The following is a 20,030-nucleotide window of genomic DNA, read 5'->3' as shown; positions in this document are numbered from 1 at the left end:
CTCTCAACTTGTAGAGGGGCACAGATAATCTTTGTACTTCTTGTGTTGGAACATGGCAGTAGTGCTGACTCCTGGTCTGTATTGCCCCCTGCACCCTGGCTGCTGAATGCAAAGCTGCGTTTGTGTGTGTGCTTTACTGAACACTGGGTCCCTGGAGTTACAATTGGGAGCTAAACTAAATGTAATTGGTAGGAGTGGTGCTGGGTGGAGGACCAGGGAAGCTTTGTTTCAGGCTTTGGTCATTTCCAGGTGAAGAGAGCCTGTGAAGTCAACCGAGCACTTCAGAAAGCAGACCTCTTTTTCCCTGAACAGGTGGATGTATAATTTAATGTTTTTGGAAGAAGTCACCTTGTCTATGCTCTAGTATAACTAGTGCTAGCGCTACCCTGTTTTTCCACTAGTCCTGGAAGCTGCTGCACTGCTTTTTTTGAGGGACTATTGGACACTCAAGATTACTCAATTTTTTTTTTTGCAATCTAGAAGACTGAGTAATTTAAAAAAAAAAAGTACTTTAAATACTTAAAACACACTGATCTTATTAATACATAGTCCATGTATAAATACAGAATATGGTATCCACCGATGTTAGGATGATGCGTATAGGAAGGTAACTAAGAGAAACTTTAACTTTTTCTAATATACTAGTCCTAGCAATATAGGGGTGGTCCTGAGTTGAAGTATTAACATGATGAAAATGACAAGAATTGAAGAAAAGTGGCACAACTATTGTTCTTTTTAGCAAACAATCTTTGAGTAATTACTAATATGTTTAATCCAAGTCTGGAGGAAACAAAGTTTGTGTAGAAGCTGAAGCAGAGTTAAAAATAAAAAAAAGCTTTAAAATGATTTGTTGAAGACCTCAAATAATAGCTAGTGTGATTGGGAGGAAAAACTGCAGAGGAAAAGTTCTGTAGACTTGGGTCAGAAACAGGCATCAACTCGGGGTGAATTTTGCTAGTAGGAGCTGTACAGTTGAGTAACTGGTTATGCTGCAGCAGAAGTTAATGCAGAAATGCTCTCTTCCCTTAATGCTCATTCTTCTTAATGCACTCTTCCCCCTTTGGGAGGGGAAGAGAGAGGTCTGTGCATCAGAAGGAGAAGTGGTTTAGGTCTTGTATTGAGGAGCCAAGATCCAAGGTCTACAAGAATAAATTTCAGGATCAATAATAGTGTTTAGACTTGCGTGATTTCCAGCTCTTCAGATGCCAGACCATGTGTAAGTCTCTGAATAAGATATGTGTTGTTCTGCTATTTCTGTTTCTTATGGGGAGAGCTAACAATACTCTGTGCTTCTCTGTGGTATTGCTTTCTTTTTTCCCCCCGATCATACTCTTTTCCAATTCAGGTGATGTCATGAAAGCTATGGTAATGTGGAGGAGGGGAGCAGAAGGAGGATTGAGTAAGGCTGTTATTCTTACCTGAAGCAGCAGGTAGGGTTAATTTAGTGTGACTGGACATCTGGTCACACTTCTTGTAGCTGACATCTGACTTAAGGTGGATGTAATGTGCACATCACTAATGGAGGAGTATCTTTTGTGAGTGAAGATGACTTGCATCGCTTTCCTAACCTAATGACATCTTCTCTGCCAGTGTTGAGGTGGCCTTTTCGCTTCTCTTCCGTCCGTTCTTCTGTGTAAGTAGGATGGTGAGGGCCTTCTGCTTGTTAGTGTTATTGAGGAAAAGACTGTTTTCTTGTGATATATGACCTATCTACTTTCTCCTGCAATTCCAGCTACACTACCTGTTCCAATTTTGTTGGTTACTTACCATCTTTCTCCTGCCTTGGTCTCCTACACAGATCATGGTTAAATTGCTGCAGGAGATTTTCTGTCTCATTTCTTGTAACTCTAGGCACCATCTGACTAATGATGACTTTAGCTGTTTTCAGAAGATTATAGTTTTAGAAAAGGGCATGATCATAACCTTGTATTCCCTCCAGATAGCTCAGACACTGCTGGGAACTACTAGCTGGGGGAGGGGATTGGGTTGGTTGGGGTTTTTTTTGTTTTGTTTTGTTTTTGTTTTGTTTTTTTTTTTTATTAAGCAATGTGCTTGCCTGTGTTATATAGACTGTGGTATGTGCTGTCTGTATGTGACACAGACAGTGCCTGTGTAGCATCTGCTTTACTTCAAGGACTTGCTTAACCTGTCAAACATAATCTATGTGTGTGCTTGTATATATTTGTGTGTATAAGAGAAGTATACTAGTAATACATCAGAAGCAGATAACCTCCTGTAAACTGCTAGCTGGCAATTCTCTGTGTACGGCTCTGAGCTGGGTCTTCAGGCAACAGTAGGGGTAGCTGTGACCTGAAGTCCTTCATGTTATTTGCAGTCTCCTTTAGAAAACGAAGCTTTTTGTATGGATAAACAAAGCTACTTTGATTAATCTGTATGATGCAAATTGTAGACTTTCAAGGTACCTCTTTGCTTTGATTAGTGTCTTTAAAAAAAAAAAATAATTCTAAATTGAGTCTGCACAATACATGAGAAGAAGTTGCAATTCTAAGCCAGTAATTCTAGCTTCAAAATTTACACTACAGATTTTGCTAGGCTGTCCATTATGACCTGTTGGAGGCTGAAAGATTCATGTAACTACATATTTCTTGTACTGAAATTACAATCTCGTAGTGTTTCTTTTGTGATCAAATGAAAATCTCATCAGTAATTAAAATGTAGTCTTTGTGATTGTAGAGAGAAGCCAATAAGCTAACATTTGAATCTTGTTTTGTATGCAGAATTAAGGACCCCACACTAACCTACCTATAAAGATTTCCTGCTTGCTGTTTTTAAAAACAGTACCTTGATTCTAGCTTGCAAATAGGATTGTAGTTATACTTAACTGTCACTAACCTGTGCTGCCTTGAAAAGGGACTGGATAAATCTTAATGCAAACAACTACATTAAAATACCAGTGAAAGAAAATCATCAGGGGAAAACACGGGCTTAAGGCCTGTGGTATTTACAAGCAAAAAGAAACCTCCTCTACACAAATGCCAATTCTATCTATCTGAATAACGCACGAAATTACTGAGTGGAAGGCGAGGTTTTAAGATGGATTTTTGAAATCATCATCAAGAATGAATGTTCTCCCTTGATGAAAAAAGTTCTCCTTTCAATTAAAAAAGAAAGCCTGCTGAGGCAAAGAGGCACTGAGTAGAAAGCTTACACCTGCTAATCAAGGTAGAAAACAGAATGGAGAGCAATGAGCTGCCCTACAAAATAAGGGAAAAACTGGTGAAAAAATAAACCTGAGAGAGTGTACAGATGGGTCTGTACCATGTCAGCTACTTGAATTAAATATTAACTATACAAGCTTACTGTCAGTGCTTTAAAGAACAGTGCTTGATATTCCTCTCTGTGCGTAACAAGAATATTTTATTTTAAGCTTAATAATCAGTTCCTTTCAGTGTCATCACCTCCGTTTGGTTCTCAGCTTGGAACAGGAAAACATGCTTTCTTTTTATGTAAACTAAGAACGAGTGTAAGGAAACAAGGCCTGTGGTGTGAGAGGGTTTGTTTTTTGATGGTTTTGCTTTGTTTTGTTTTTTAAACTTGTAGAAGACCTCTGTTCTGGTCACTGTCAGATCACAGGTTACAAATCGTGCTACTTTGGTTTTCAGAGGCATGTTCTTGCTGAATTAAAACAAGCTTTAGTACTTTTTTCTCTGTTTTTGGCATATAAACAATATTTGTCTTCAGTGAACTTTAAAAAGTTGTCCTTGTATATCTTATTGTTGATTTCTTCTTTTTTTTCCAAACAGAGCTTGATTTATATAAAAAATAAGATTAAAGATCTGGTAGGTGGTCATTATTTTCAAGCATAATAAATCAATCGATGTATGTTGTAGCATTTATTGAGTATAAATATTTATTCTTTGTTAATAAAAAGTGACCAGAACAGAATTTTTATGCATAGTTTTTTACTATGTATTTTATTCGTTATCAAATGATATTTGATCCCTCTTTGTGAAATGAAGAAAACTGGTTGTTTTTTGCTCATCTTAAGCCACTTTCCTCTGTGACTGACATTGTTTTTGTAAATGCAACCTACTTATGAACAGGACTTGTGTTATCTTGTAATGTAAATACACTGAAATAACCTCTGTTTTATTAATTGTCATATAAGCAGCATAGATGGAATCAGGGCACGAATAGAATAAGGCAAAAGTCAATGTTCAGCTGTACTGTTTCAGTTGCTCTATTCTGTGAATGCTTGCAAGTATCACCTGTAGTCTTTCATTTGAAAAGAGAAGAAATTGTTTAACTTCGTCCTGTATAGATATTTGCTAATAGAAAGCTCAGAAAAATATATTGCAGATGTTGCCGTACTTATCTTCCTGCATTGTAGTTCTTCTTTGTTTCCCTTACGTGGATTTATTTCTGAACTCTGTTCCTTAATTGTTCTGTATAATAAATTGTGGAGTCTTCCTTCCTGTTACTATAGGTACAAGAATTCATTATGCCTCTGAAATTCTTACCAGCATGACAATATTCATGCTGTGAACTGTTAAAAAACATATCTTTCTAATACACTTGTTCTTCAGCAGAACTCACAACAATACCTTATGCATCAGGTTACAGAAGATCCAGCAGGAAAATTACACTGCTGCATGGCTTAGGCTGCTTTTGGAAAAAGAGACCAGTAACTCTCCTGTAACACCGTGGTCGCTTGGTATCGCTGAGTAGCAACGGGAGGCTCAGGCCTCTCAAACCTCTGGCTCTTTTGGGTTTCGTTTTTGATTTTAAACTTAAGATGCAACAAGCCTTAGCTTACTGAAGTGTAATAGTGTAAAGGGTAACTTGATTGTGATTGTTCGTGAGAACTAAAAATTAAAGACAATGAGTTTTGTGGTTTTTTTAATTCTGAATACGGAATATTGTCTGGCAGTTGACCTTTTGTGAAGATGGTATGTACAAAAGCATTTGTGCTGGCAGGCACAGTAGAGGAAAGGGAAACTAAAGTGACAGAGACCTGATGTTACTTTCAATGTATAGTGTCCAGAAGTGATAGCTGAAACATGTCTGAGATACTGCACATAAGTCTGGACTATTATTCATTGTAGGTATTTTTGTGTACATTTTTGTGGGTTTAAAAAAAGCTTACATTTTCAGTGTTAACAATCAATTTCACTTCATCAATTGGGGTTTTTTTTTTCACTGTTAGTTTCTCATAGGTGATTAAAATGTAAACTGCTTGCTTAGTGGATATTTCTATCTTAAAAATGCAGAGTTAAGAAGCTTGGGTTGTCTTTCTTGCAAGATGAGTAGTGTCTGTTGTGATTCATATGGCTTTAAGGTGTTGGGGGAAATGTTGTAGAAGCAAACTCTTGACTCGTAGAATGATTTTCTGAATATAGTTCAGTGCCTTGGTAGAGATGATGCTTGAATTTGAGCTTCTATCTGTGAATTCTTAGATGGAGGGAAGGGAGGGAGGTCTTTTTTTTGGTTGGGTTTTTTTTTGTGTGTGTGTCAGGGAGCAGCTGGTGTTTTCATGACTTGTAACTTGCTATAGCTGACCTCCTGCAGCCTGCACTGTGTGTTTTGCGGCAGGGCGGCCCAGACAGTCTAAATTCTAGAGTAGTAAAAAGTAATTGCTAAACAAGTTTCATGTCGGTGAGAACTTGGAAAAAGACCTGAGTGAAGGAGTGTGTGTGTGTATGTTATCAGGGTTTTAACTTACAGTCTGAAAGCCCTCACTGAATCCTCACCCGCTTCTCTGGTGTCAAGGGTCCCAACAGTTGAGTCTTGGAGGAGAAGAGAAGAGATGACAGGGCTTTTCTATTACCACTTTAGGGTGTAGTAGATACAATTTTCCAACTTCACTCAGCATCTCCCTCTTGTGACACAACGTTGCTGTTGCCATCCCTGCGGAATGAAAGCCTACTTTAGCTCTGGCAGGTTTATTCTCCATCCTGTTACAGGATCATGTTTGCTTGAAATTTATTCTATGTTTTTAAAAAAAATTCTTTAAAAAAAGATTTTTTTTTTTATTTCCATGTTTGTCCTGCTGTAGCCATCTTTTAGATGATTGCTGTGTGTCATTAACTGTTTCAGTTATACTTGTCTGACACTTTTAAATGCCTTTTTTCCATCCCAGCTTTATTCTCAGGTTTCTGCTTGGATAACCACGTTGTTTAGCATCACACACACTACCTTGCCTTACCATTTTCTTCCATGTCCATAATAGTTTTATCTTTAGCCCCATGCACCTCTCTTTTTTCCTTCTTTCACTTAAGCATATAGTAGCATATTTGTTTTTTTCTTGGCTGCTATCCTACCTGTCTTAGCAACTCAGAAACCCAGTAGCATTCTTCTCTGCTCTTCTGCTTTTCTTTACTTTCTCTGGAGAAAAATACAGATGTTCACTGGTTTGAGCTTGCCAACATACACGCGTATTTTGCTGTTGTGAGATTTTAAATGTCTCTGCTTGAATCGTGTGCGTGGCAATCTTTGCTGCTTAACTTGCAAAGATCCTGCTATTGTAACAGTGTGGGAGAAGCTGCAGTGGAGGTGCTTATGTCAGCGAGTGTATCCTTCTCCCCAAACAAATTACTACAAGCATAAGCTGTACAAGCAAAAATAGTAACACTCCACTCCTCCCAGTACTGTGTCCAGGGAGGTTGTTATCAGCATAAGTTTACTTGCTAGGACCAACACTTGGAGGAGCCCTGCTGCTGATACTCTGGTGGAATGCAGTGATATCAGTCTCCTCTCCATTGCAGCCTTGGACTTTGTTATGTTTGCAGGCTTAACAAAGATGCCGTGTTATTGTGTCTTGGCTTCTGCTCCTCCATCACCATTTTTGATGTCTCATGCCTCTTGTAGTTCCCAGCAAATGTTCTGCTGAGTAGTGATGACAGTAATTTTGATCATAAGAGAAGCAGGCTGTCCTTTCTCATAGGAGGTGGAAATGCTGGTCTCTTATGAATTCTGATTTGTGAGCATTATGATGAGAAGCTCTCGTGCTTGGTGTCCTGGGAAAACCTGTTTGAGCTAGCGTTTATGTACTTTGCTTGAGATGCATGAGGCTGACAGCTAAGAGAGAGGTTTTTAGCCGGGGGAGGATTGAAATTGCTGTTGAGGTGGTTCCTAAAACTATTGACTTGCTAGTGACTGAGCAGTTTTTCTACCCATTCTGAAATAAATATGAACCCACCATGATGGTGGCACGGGATTTTCCTAGTTATGCTCTTAATTCAATCTGTGCAGCAGAATCTGTAAGAGCTGTAGCAGTGGGATATAGCATAGTTTCCTTTTCTCAAAGAACTCCAGTTAAAATTTTGGGAAGAAAGGGAATTACAGGTCAAGGCAATATATACCTGAATGCATGTCACTTATGTTTTCCAGGAGTTGAGCGGTGGTTCATTTTTGTGAAGCTCATGCTACGTGTGTCATGAAGTGGGCAAAGTCGCCTCTCAGACAAAAGTGACTGCTTCTGGGAGGTTCTGCACGGAAAGCTTGTTGCTGACAGACTAGAGCCATCTTAAAGAAAGGAGTTGGAGAGATTAGTGTGGAACTTGGGTGTTTGCTGTACAGGCCAATATTTTCTGGAAAGTCTGTGCCCTGATTCCAGGCAAATTGAGAGCCCAGAGGATCCAGATATACCCTCCTACACCAGAACAGCACTTTCTAGTGAGGGATTTGAGGCTATTACAGAAAGCTTATTTTGATCAGCTGAAGTAAAATGTCCGAGTGTGCTGAAATCCCATACACAGGAACGGTTTATTGGGGGACTCTGTTTTAAGGGTGTTATCTCACCTGCAGTAACTTAAATTTTTTGTTTAATTGGCATTATGGTACATGTCTTTAGCTAGTCAACTGAGAAAGGACCAAGATTTTGTTTTTCAAATTAATACATCTTGCATACTTTCTTACTACGTATGGTATGTTCTGCAAATGCTTAAACTGAAGATTCTTGCAGCAACCTTACAGCATATTCTGTATATTGCTCTACTTAACCCCAGGTTAAGGTAGAGAGCTGAGCTGTGTGAAATACTGCCACCTACAGCACAACTATGTACGATAGCTGTCAAGGGTAACTTGACAGCAATCAAGATAACTCCGTATAGGAGTTAAATGCTTGAACTATGTCTTAACTTGACATGAAGATGATTCTGACTTTTAGCCACCTCATAAAGGGGCTGCTTTCAAAATGAATAGCTAATTCAAGCTTGTCTAAATACCTGAACAGGTGCTTATTAAGCAGATATATTGTGTATATTTGAAAAGAAAATTAAAAAAAAATGAAAAAAACCCCCAAACAAACCCACTCTGAACTCCAGTAGTGAATGCATGAAGTTATACTAAGATATAACACGTAGATCACTGGAAACAAAATTCTGATGTTAAAACTGAGTAGTAACTATGAAATGGTGATAATCAGCTCAGATACAGAGAATCAGAAATCACTTTACCTACTTTTCCTTCTGTTGAAAAAGAAAAGTTACATTTCTACCTAGTGTTTTAACTGGAAAAAAAAACCCCATGAATTTATTTGCTCTGACACTGAACACTAATAAAGATGATTAATGTGAAGGAATAGATGCAACAAGAAACTATAAAGAGATGCAGATTTTTCTTCTGTTGTCATGATGTGACAGCCTCCTATACAGAATAGCATGGAAAAATTGTAATGTTATTAAAAGAGCAGAGTTTCATACCTGGCATAAAATCTTTTAGTATAATATGAATTTCAAGCTCAAATGGGAAAGTGTGGAAACCAGAAATTATAGTAATTTACTTTTAAGCAAAAGCTACAGAGTGCTTTTGGTTTGTACCTGTGACAGTATTTGTCATGCAAAATATTTCTTGTTCAGAGTCTGGATACTCTGAAAGGCTCTTGTAAGTGGCTGGACATTGGTCTGCTATAATCTTTTGTTCCTTTCATTATTTAGGGGTGTGACTATTATCTTCTATTCCCTTTATTATTCAGGGGTATAGTAATAGAATAACATTGTGATTGTCCCAGCTGCAACAAAACCAAAGGGCTGAAAAGAAACCTGATCATCAGCTGGACATCCACATGCATCTGAATTTCACGGCAGGTCAACATATTTTTTTCTTTTGTAAGACAAAATACGATACCCATTGTAAAGTTGCTAAAAAAAAAATGTTTTTGTCTCAACAAGAAAGAAAAATTTAATATTCAACAAAATGTTTTAAAAGTTCAGAACCACTTTTGATCAGCTTAGAGCACTTTGTGTGTCTAAACTGGAATGCTTGCCACTCTTAGAGATATTCTTGAAAATGGGCGATTGCTTGTAGTTTTGTGGTGTTTCTTATTTTAAAGCCAGTTGGATTTACAGAGGTGATCTCCAAGGACACTCTACCACTCTTAAATGTGCTTTTATATTTTTTAGTGAAGCTTTCGATAAGTAGGCTTTTAGTTGTCTGTGAGGTCTGTCTGAAGCCTTACCTTGCAATTAAGTATTGTAGCCCAGTATTTTCCATGCTGTTCACATCTAGGAAAGAAGCAGTTAGAGAGAAAAATGAGAACTCCAGGTCCATCTGCCTCTCTAGTCGTTCTGCTAATTTAAAAATGGCAGCCATAGAAAAAGCAGGCTTGGCAACGTAACTTTTAAGTAGCTTTCCTTGTCAATACTTGATCCAAAAGGCAGAATGAATAAGGGTACCTTAGTGGGGGAGAATGAAGTTAAGCTCTGTGAATGTGAACTGTGCTGTGCAATCTGAGAATGAGTTCTGGCCCGTATTGATACGATTAATATCTATTGTTACAGATAAGCATGAAAAAGCAAAATCAAACTTCACAGCCCACCTAACTCATCTTTATCCTTTGTTTCTATGCCTGTTTTTTTCTGTTAAACCTTCAGTTTTGCTAGGATCAGAGAGTTCCCTTCATCAACCTTAAACGTTTCAGGGTCTTCATGGAGAATTGAAGAATTCTTCAGTTCTTGATAAAATGTGATTTATTTATGAATTATGATTTTTAGTAAAACAACTAACAGATCCTTGAAGGTGTCTAAGGATGCAATTGTGCTTTGCTTTTTTTTTTAATTGAATGCAGTATGCCATTCTCCAGTCCCAAAGTGGATAGACTGCTTAGCATTTTAATTGGTTTTCAAGCTGAATTCAGCTTTAATGTTCAAGGCCAAAGACAGGGTTATGAAGGTTAATTATACTTATCAACATTTGGAAACAGTCGATTCTCATTGTATGTGAAGTGTTGGCACAGTGCTTTTCTCCTGGGGGGGAAAGTGGCTTATTACTTCATGATGTAACTGGAATGCTTGTGTGCTTATCTTGGTTAGGTGGTTTAGATGGATAAGCTTCTCGGTTATTTTACAGTTTGGTGCTTATAAATGGCATTGAAATATCCAAGTAGCTATTCACTTAAAATCTGGATTTTATGAAGTTAATAGCACTCCTGGAGTTACCAGATCTTTATTTCATATTCCATGTGTGTTGCAGACAATCTAGATATGAAGAAGCTTGTTACAAATGTCGCGGACTTTCTAAAAGCTATCATGGGAGCGTAAAACATGCCATTGCATTAAGAACTACTGGCTTATTGTATTTTTTCTGAAGTTGTGATCATTAGGAGGAGAGGGCAGCTCATCCTCTGAATTCTGTTGAGGGCCGCAAAACAAAGGAACAAAATCCTTTCTTATGGGAAAGATTATGCATGCCTAGGTGTTCTTGAAAATAAGGGGCTCTGCACACTTGTTGCTTTCATTGAAATCAGTATTACATGTGCTTTTGCTTGACAATTTTGAAAAAAAAAAACCCAACAAACCTTTATTCTCCTACATGTTCATTATGAGACTTCTTGGAGAAATCAGAGTTTTTAAAAGCTAAAGCCTCTAGTTGTAAGTACAGTGTACCTGCTGAAGTTCACCCGTTTGTATCTGTGACCACTGGTTTTGGATATTCAGTCTGGGCGCACAGTTAATAATGGATTGAAAACTCAGGACACAAGATTTCTCTAGTTGCCCCTTTTAGCATAGCACACAGTTGGAAACATGTAGTGCCAGTTATTCTTACAGCTACTCCTGCAGGAAATCTAAATGGGTACATTCAGTTTTCCTCCTTCTGACATCTCAGTGCGGTGTGTGAAAATGAGCATCAGAGATGGGATGCGCCCCGGGAAGTGGATGCTTGGCTATGAGTAAGTTGGGACATATGTTTCTGTTCAGTTATAGCTCTGAGACCTGAGCTATTGCTGCCTAGCTGCATTTACATCATGAAGCATGGAAATTAGTATTTAATTCTTCTCCTAAATGCTAGACTTTGAAATACATGCATAAGCTGCCTTCAAGGGAATAAAATGTGTAACGTGATACTTAGAGGTGTAGTTAACTGCTGTGGCAGAGACACAGGGTATTGAATTGCTTTATGCTAATATTATCTTGGTAGTTAAGCTAGTGTTATCTTGGTATTGTGTGTGATTTTAAATGTGAAAGTAAACTATAAAATGCTATTGAACTGATAACTCTTGTTAGTTTTGGTGACAATATTGGAATGAGGTAATGCTGTGAAGGGAAGGATGTAGGTTTATTTTCTTAAAAAAAAAAAAAATTATCTCTTGGAAGTATTCTTTCCTTTATTTATTGTAAAAACACCAACTGAATTTGCTGGAGCTCACAAGTGTTGCATCTTTCCTTCCAGGTGTTTGTGTCTGTCTTCTGTCTGTCCCTGGGCTCTGAAACTCTGCAATGTCTCTCACAACATGCACCGTGCCGTTCTGACTTCCCTTAGCCGAGTATTGAGGGGATGGATAGAGGATGGTGGGGAAGCAGGATTCAAAACTTCATATCACACAGTCCTATGGGATTGCACAGCTGAGAGGATAGCATTCACCTTAAATCACATGCTCAAGCTATCTGACGGCCCCGTTAACCCATTTTATGGGAAAAAGAATTCCCAGTACTTGAGTAGGCTGGGTGGAAGGGCAGGAGGAGCTGCCTTGTCTGTTCAGTATTTGTTTGGCCCTGAATGGAATAATTCTTTCTCTAGGACGCTAGTGTTTTTCTCTCTTTGTTTTCTTCTCTGAAGCATTTCAAAGAACTTGAAGGAAGCGTCAAGACTTTGTTTTCCTGGCTGTGCTGTGTGAAGTGACCTTACAACCACTCCCTGCTTGTCAAGGAGCAGAACCCTATTATCCCAACTATGACACACACTTTCTTTTCTGCTTGAATGAATTTAGTGTGTTCTATATTGGTCCCTGAAGCAGAACGTTAAATGTCCCCTGATAATGTGTGGTTCTTGCTACAGAGAATCTTGGTGTCTCCTCCCAGTACTGGGAGCAAAAAGCATTCTGCTCTTCAGAAGTGGGATAGCTTTGGGAACAAATATGTTCAACTCCTGTGCTTGAGGACCGGCTTTGAGCTGTGAAAGGCTTGGCTTCTATTTTCAGCTCTGGGAAAAATTTATTTTTATGTAAGTTGCTTGTTTATTGTTGCAAATAGTATGAGCAGTTGTGATATTGAGCTGATTTCTGAGGGCTACAAATTGCAGGTTAAGTTGTCACTTGATTACGCTTGTATCTTCCATAGCTGCTTGTTGTGGCAGGCTAGGTGCTTCTTATTGTCCAAAGAAACATCATGGAGGAGCATGTCACTTGTTGAATAGAAATGGGTGGGGAAACAAGAGGTCTAGTGCTAGGTCACTTGCCAACTCTGCAATGCAACTATATTTTACAGTTCCTGTGGATCAGGTTATATTGTTTAAATGCTATTGGTTCATCCTGTTAAACTAAAAGCTATGTGATATTCTTGCAGCAGTTCCAAATCAAAGTTGATCAGCAGTTACTCAGTAGCTTCAGAAAGACGTTTAGTACTAAAAGCACTAGTCCTTGTTAAGCCTATACAAAGTCTATTTGAAATATCTGTTAGTGGCTTGAACATCCCCCCCCCCCCCCCAACCACAACAATGAAAAAACACCCACAAAAAACCCAATTCCCCTCCATACCTCCCAAAAACCTCCCAAACCAACCCCCCCAAAAAACAAACAAAAAAACAACACACACCCCCCCCCAAACTGACACATAAAAAACCCGTAAGTTAGGTTCATCAGCTCATTTTAATTAGGCAAACAGTAAAGTGAAAAAAACTGAACTTGGCATAAACAATGGAAATCTAAATTAGACTTTCTAAATCTTTTTAATAAACCATGATGTGTAAGCCAGATACTATCGCTGCCTGTTTGAACCTGCTGCTACTTTTAAGTTAGAATTTCTAGGGTTTTTCCTATTGCAGTAGGCTTCTCTGACCTTTTGTTCTTAAATTCTCATACAGATATCCTGTATCTTGAAATTGTGGAAACTACCTTCTAACACCAGCCAAAAGAAATCTAAATGAAGGCCATCTCTTATGTCATCAACTCTATTTTAATATCAAGAAGAGACACTGCTGCTAAGATAAGAAAACTAAATTGTACGTGAAAATAAACATTAGGTTCCTGTTTGAAATATCCACCATTTTTAATCCTGCAGAAAGTCCATTTCATAAAAACCTCTCAAACACAATGTAAGTATATTGCAACTAAGCACAGCTCAACTGAGACTTACGTGTCTGTGTTAAGTCTTCTTTCATGCTTTTAATCTTAGAACTTGCATTGATTTTTCTATTTTATGTATCTCAGGTTAGAGCAGAAATTACGATTGTAGTTACTCTCTTAGCGGAGCCCCTGTGAAGTGTGTTCGTGGTTCTTATTAGCAGGACCCAGAGAGGTAATCTGAGTTCTTTGGTGAAACTAAGCCATTGAGGTGTAGAAAGACCTACCTAGACTCGTAGGTCTTTGGGAGCTCTGGATGAGGAAAGATGGTCTATTTTATTCAATTCACATTAATGCTATTCCTCAACAGTGCTTGCTAACGAAAAAACTATTACCACTGTTAGACCTTTGGAAGCCTGTAGTCCAGTATTATTTCTAAATGAATGCAGTTAGATGGCATAACACTTGGAATTTGAATCATTTTATTCTTCTTGGGCAGGTCTTAGTGAGTCACCTAAGTCTTTTTTCAGTGCACAGAACCAACAGCCCCCTCCTCCCCTTTATGAAACTTAAGGTATCCTTTCAACAGGTATGAAAATTTAAGAGAGCTCTTAAGGTGTATTTCACCTCTTGAAAATGAGTTAGCCATCCTTTTCAGTTCTGAGAAGCAGCAAAATGCACAGTGCAGAGGAAAGATTAAAAACCTAGTAGAATTGCCACTTGGAAAATTGGTCCTTTGCACTGACTCAATTTTGGAGGTATGTTATTCATTTTATGAATTTGGTTTTCTTCTTTTTGCTGTAGATGTGCATTGAGATGATTCTCTTCCCCTTCACCTCTCTGTTTATTCAACAGTAACTGTTTATATTGCTTTGAACTGGAGAACCCTAGTCACATTTGGATCAAATTGAACTTGGTAGTGTACAGATATGGAACAAAAGGGTAGTTTGTACTTGAGGGAGCTTACATTCAAACTGACAGTTATTGGTTAAGAGATGCAGGAAGAAAAGTAAAGATTGGTATCTATTTTGGTTAGTTATTGTAATTTCTGTGAAGGCTGTGGTGGAACCTCATGTGATGCCAAAAATCTGATACTGTAGGTCGCTTGTAGTCACCTCCTTACAACATTTCTGCTCTTTCGAAGGTGTGTAGGTCTGGGTTTTTTTGGAGGGGTTGTTTTTTGGGTACGGTCTGTCCTGCATATTCTGAGCTTTGACCTTTACAGCTGGGTGATTCAGAGGGTACGTATAGCCATGAATGTGGTATTAATTTGAATTCGTTTTAGTTGCTTTGGATCTGTGTCTATTGTCAAGGAACATACTGAGGAGGACAGTCATCCTATTCCTCCAGGTGTCTCACTCCTGCAAAGATGAGGGAGAGACCGTAGCTGAGAAAAGGGGGTGGCTCTCCTTAAGCAGAGGACTGTGTAGTCTTTTGGACACAGTCTTGGAAAAATGTTCTTGTCCATCCGCCAGCAATAGAGACTTTTTAAACATAAATGATATTGTAACATAAGTAATACATGCTCTAATGCCTGAGATAGTTGCTTGGTGTTCATATTAAAACTGCAAATTGTTTGTAAACTCTTAGTAAGGAAAACGTTTTACAGTGCCTGTCAGATCAGGTACATATTCTGAAATTGTGACAAGCTGGAATCTTGCTTGTGTTTGCCTAAGTCAGCTCAGAGAGAAGCAATGTAAGAAATCCAGCTGCAATAGCTTTTGATGTGGCAATGAACTGTCTGCATGATGGTGCCTATCTGTCCAAGCAAAGTCACTGCAGCTTGAGATACAGAAACTTTACAGTAGTTCAAGCTAACTTTTTACTTTATTTGCAATAGGTAAAGAGCACTCATCTAGTCACATATAGTTCATCTGGCAGTTGGTAATTCATTGATCTGCAATAGTATGTTTACTTGCAATCATTTACATATAATCTCAGAATAGCTCTCTGAAACTTTATTCCTTATGAAGTCGATTGTGTTCTTGATCTGCACGTGAGACTTAAAATATTTCTGTTTCTATGATCGCATTATAACCAAGATGTTTAGAAGGTTTTATCACTGAAGGTAGTATTTTGCATTATTTGAAGTATTAAAGTAGACTTTCAGTGTCCCCTTATTGAGGCTTTTTCAGCACAATGAATTAGTTCTTAGTGTTTTTCATAGGCTTGAAATAGTAGGTGTCCTTGGTTGTTTGTTTTCCCCTTTTTAATGCTTTGACTCTGTATTTGACAGTAATGTCTGTCAAGGGGAAAAGAGAAAAAGGTTCCTTTTAGGAAAAGCAAGGTTCGATTTTTGTTTTGGAAAGTTCCACACAGAGGAAATCCAAATCTATCTCGCGTCTCAGGATGGCAACTGATTCCACTTTGGCATCAGAAACGGAAGGACTTGTTCTGCCACCTATCCATCTTGTCTGTGGAAACATCTCTGCTGACTTGACTCATCTTTTTCGTTTCAGAAAAACCTTTAACAACAACATTGCTTTTCCTTTTGCCTTGGCTTGACTCCCTTCATTTCCTGCAGTAGTTTGCAGTCGGTGTTGGGCGAGTCTGTAGCTGTAGACATAGTCCATGCTTGCACAGGTTTTTACGGCTGAAACGGAGGTGGGTTAAGAGGTGGCCCTTGGCTGTTCTTTACCACTGCTGTGCCAGACCTGCAAGCAGGAAGGCAGGTGCAATGTTCCATGCCCTAGCTCAGTTTAAATGATCAGTGTTTTGAGTGTCTGTTCAAAATAATTTTCAACAGTGGGTGTCCCTCTGACAGAAGAGGGTTAGGGAGCACCTGCGCAGATGGGCCTGTGGGCAGGTCAGAAAGGCAGCAGTGGGGAAGGCGGAGGCAAGGACCAGGTGTGGAGGACTAGTAATCTCTTAACCCCTTTCAGCTGTGTCTAGAAGAGCGTGTCACACTGCAGCTTCATAGGCCTGCCAACATGAGAGATGAGAAACTACAGGGAGTACCAGCTGGCCTCTCATCACAGGGCAGAACAATTTTTTTTTTTTTTTTACTCTGAGATATTAATAGGAGCATCTTGGCTTCCAATGCAAACCTCTAGATGAACATGAGTTGACTAGATAGATGGGGATGTGTGTGTGTGAGGCTATTAGTAGTACCTTTACAGTTGTGAAAGAAAACTTCTAAAACTGTCAGAAGAAAGGCAGGATTCTCTGACTTAAAATGATTACGTTTGTCATGTTGCTTTCTTAAAATTTTTTTAGTTTGTCGTCTTTGGGCAGGAAAAACACAAGGCCCAAATAGCAAATGTGCCTTTGTGTCTGGGGTGGAGTTCTGAAATGAAAACAGTTTGCAATGTGTCTGACTGCATCTTTTTTTTTTTTTCTTCAAAGGCTGTTGTTTACCAATTTAACCTTGTTTAAACAATGCTAGTATTGATACAAGTATATCTGCTGTAAGATTGGTTTGGCATCTGCTTGGTTATTTTGCTGGTTGGTACTGCAACATTTTGAAATGTAAAAATAAAATGCTAGATTTGGCTATGTAAGGTTTGATTGAATCTTCTTTTCCTACATCATCACAACAAAGCAGAACAAATCTTTTGAGTATTTTATGAAGCTTCATGGGTGCTCTCTGGTTCAAGCTTAATAAATGCAAAGGATTTAATGCCTCTCTTGTTCTTATCCTCAAAAATTAGACTGAGCCCTAGATAAAACTGGCTTGTAGAGACAAAGTGGATAATGGTCTAGGTAACCAGACACCCTTATGTGAAGAAATAACCACTTTTAATATTGAGACCTACAGCTCCTTTGGATTGTGGGAGCACTCTTGCAAAATGTGCATCATGAAGACTGGGACAGGTTGGGGAGCTTTGAAGTGCATTTTAATGGCCAAAGGTCTCCAGAACACTTGGGACTTGAGCTTTGAGAGGATGCTGGGTTTTAGTACCTGGATGTGACTCTTACCACCTTTTCTGTACTTCTTCATTTTTACCAGGACAAGTTTACCTGTGGGACACCTGTTCAAGGTAGTAATTTATTAAAGTTGCAGTGGCTGTTCAGAAGTTTTATATCCTTTTCTTGGTGTTCACTGCCATCTGTCACTCTCAAAAGATAGCTGAGGTATCTGAACTATGCTTCTGCTTTCCAATGATGAGAGATGTTTTCAAGTCTTGTTCTTAAGCCCGTTTTTTTGCTTTGGTTCTGCGCCTCCCTGCCCCCCCCCCCCCCCCCCAGTTTCTGAAAACAGTAATACAGAAACAGAGGAAACTGCTTTCTTTGCATGTGGACTGTTTATTCAGGAAATGAGAAGGCAGGTGATGAAACTTGGGGTGGAAGGAAGTGTTTCATAAGGGTGTATTTGGTGGCTGATAGCATTACGTGATCGCAGTATACTTGGAGGACATACGTGAGGCAGTTTTTGAGTCTGGTGTGGTTATACCTGTAGCAGGCCTTTGAGCATTCAAACATTGCAGTTCAGAGTTAACGTAACCATGCAGTTAGTCATCTACAACTTCCCCTATATTATTACTGGTTTTGTCAAGCTCTCCTATTTGGCCTGACTTCACAGCAGAAGGAATTTAACCTAGAGATTTACTCAGCTCTCAAATTCCTCTTCTAGAATTGCAGAGTAAAACCTCTTCCTAGTTCTTCCAAGTTCTTGTTAGTGTAAGATGCTTAGTTTGAAAGTTAAGGAAAAATTTGTGATTTGTTTACCAGATCTTTTGCTGAATCTTTGACCCTGTTGGCCCCACTCCATTTTTACCAGTAACTCAGCTTCAGTTCCTGCTTTCTCGAACTGGTCTCAACAAACCATGGGGTCCTTGGCATGCAGTGACATTGTGTCATGTGCAAGAAGCTGGCCTGATCTGTAGCTTGTTAATGAAGTGTACTTGGTGTGTGGACTCGGGAACTGAGAGAGACTATCTGTGGCCTCGTACTACAACAAGGGGGGGCTGGTGCACTGGATTCAGAGAGACTTGAAAGTAAGACGTGGACCTTTATTACCTTCTGTGCTATTGCTGCTCCCCCACTCCATGGAGTGAAGTGAAAATGCCTTCACCCTGTCATATGACTGCTGAATGACACTTAGATTATTTGAGAGCCTTGGTTTGATCACCCTAGTTAGATTTTAGGATGTAGATTTCCTTTAATCTCTTAAAACTGATCCTATCCCTGTTAGCTCTTAATTTTTATGAAACTTGTTGTTCCTTATTTTTTTTTTTTTTTTTTTTAGCACTTAGATACCTTTCTCAAGAGTGTTACCTTAAACTTCCTTATGGAACTTACTGAACTGAATGCACTGATAACCACACCTGAGAAGTGCTTACCTAGGAGTCACCTGGTAATCCTGATGGGCAGCAAGTTGAACATGAGCCAGCAACATGCCCTTGCCACAAAGAAGGTGAATGGTATCCTTGAATGCATTAGACAAAGCATTGCCAGCAGGTCGAGGGTAGTGATCTTTCCCCTCTGCTCAGCTCTGGTGAGGCCATGCCTTGAGTGCTGGGTCCAGTTCTGGGCTCCCCAGTACGAGAAAGACATGGACATACTAGAGAGAGTCCAGTGAAGGGCCACGAAGATGATTAAGGGGCTGGATTGTCTCTTATATGAGGAAAGGCTGAGAGAGCTGGGGCTGTTCAGCCTGGAGAAGAGAAGGCACGAGGGGATCTCATCAATGTGTATAAATTAAATACCTGAAGGTAGGGTGTAAAGGTGACAGAGCCAGGCTCTTTCCAGTGGTGCCCAGCAACAGGACAAGAGGCAATGGGCACAAACTGAAACACAGGAGGTTCCTTCTCAACATCAAGAAACACTTCTTTACTGTGAGGGTGACCGAGCACTGCATAGGCTGCCCAGGGAGGTTGTGGAGTTTTCATCCTTGGAGATACTCAAAAGCCACCTAGATGCCCTCCTGCAAAAAGGGGCTTGGACAAGATGACCTCCAGAGGTCCCTTTCTACCTCAACCATTCTGTGATTCCCTGTGGAATAGCATTTCTCTGATACTGTTGTGACTCTGCTTTCCAGCAAGGACCTCGGTGAATTTTTACCTTTCTTGATGCTAATGTAAATAACTAGGTTTCTTTTCTCCTAGTGTGCCTCACCCATGCTTGTTGCCACATTGATTTTTGAAGTCAATGTATTATGCCTGTGTCATCTTAAAGAAATTTACAATATATTCTTATCTGATACCCATCTTGGGCAATTTGAGTGCATTAACTTATTTTAGGCCTTAAGGAAAGAAGGTAGGCATCCAGCAGAGCTTAGCGGGCCAGTTTTGGAGGCCAGTGCCCTGGAGAATGCTTCCCCTTTGGAAAGGCTGGATCAGCATGCAGTAGCCATTTCACCATGCACTTGGTGTAGCCCGTTAGCGGGTCACAGGTGAGGCTGTACCTTGCCTATGAGGTATGGTGCTGGAGTGTAAGAGCGTACTCTGATACTATAACAGATCACAAAACAGTATCACAGTGCAAATGCCATATCTAATGATTGTAGGTGATAGGGAGAAAGCGAAACCCTGCCTATATAATACAGTATGCAGGTGTTCAAGTAACTTGGTCCATCGATTAAACAGAAAACGTATTAGGTTTGGGGGTCATCTCTACCACTTTCACTTTGTGG

The 20,030-nt window shown here is 39.4% G+C and overlaps 1 protein-coding gene across 4 annotated transcripts in view; it reads left to right on the top strand.

Annotated features, from left to right (window-relative positions):
• Window positions 1-20,030, top strand: part of OSBPL8 (oxysterol binding protein like 8) — a 98,227-nt gene that overhangs the window by 8,391 nt on the left and 69,806 nt on the right. The window contains exon 2 of one of the 4 annotated variants that reach the window (XM_076333264.1): window positions 13,258-13,488. The exons of 2 other annotated variants lie outside the window; for them this stretch is intronic. The gene's annotated coding sequence lies outside the window, so the exon portion shown is untranslated. Of the gene's footprint in view, window positions 1-13,257; window positions 13,489-17,418; window positions 17,437-20,030 lie in introns of those variants that run through there. One more of the 4 variants, XM_076333274.1, reaches the window with a different exon arrangement.

This window comes from Aptenodytes patagonicus, chromosome 1, assembly GCF_965638725.1.
Source record: "Aptenodytes patagonicus chromosome 1, bAptPat1.pri.cur, whole genome shotgun sequence".
Classification (NCBI taxonomy): Eukaryota; Metazoa; Chordata; class Aves; order Sphenisciformes; family Spheniscidae; genus Aptenodytes; species Aptenodytes patagonicus.
This window is presented reverse-complemented; position numbering and strand designations above follow the sequence as displayed.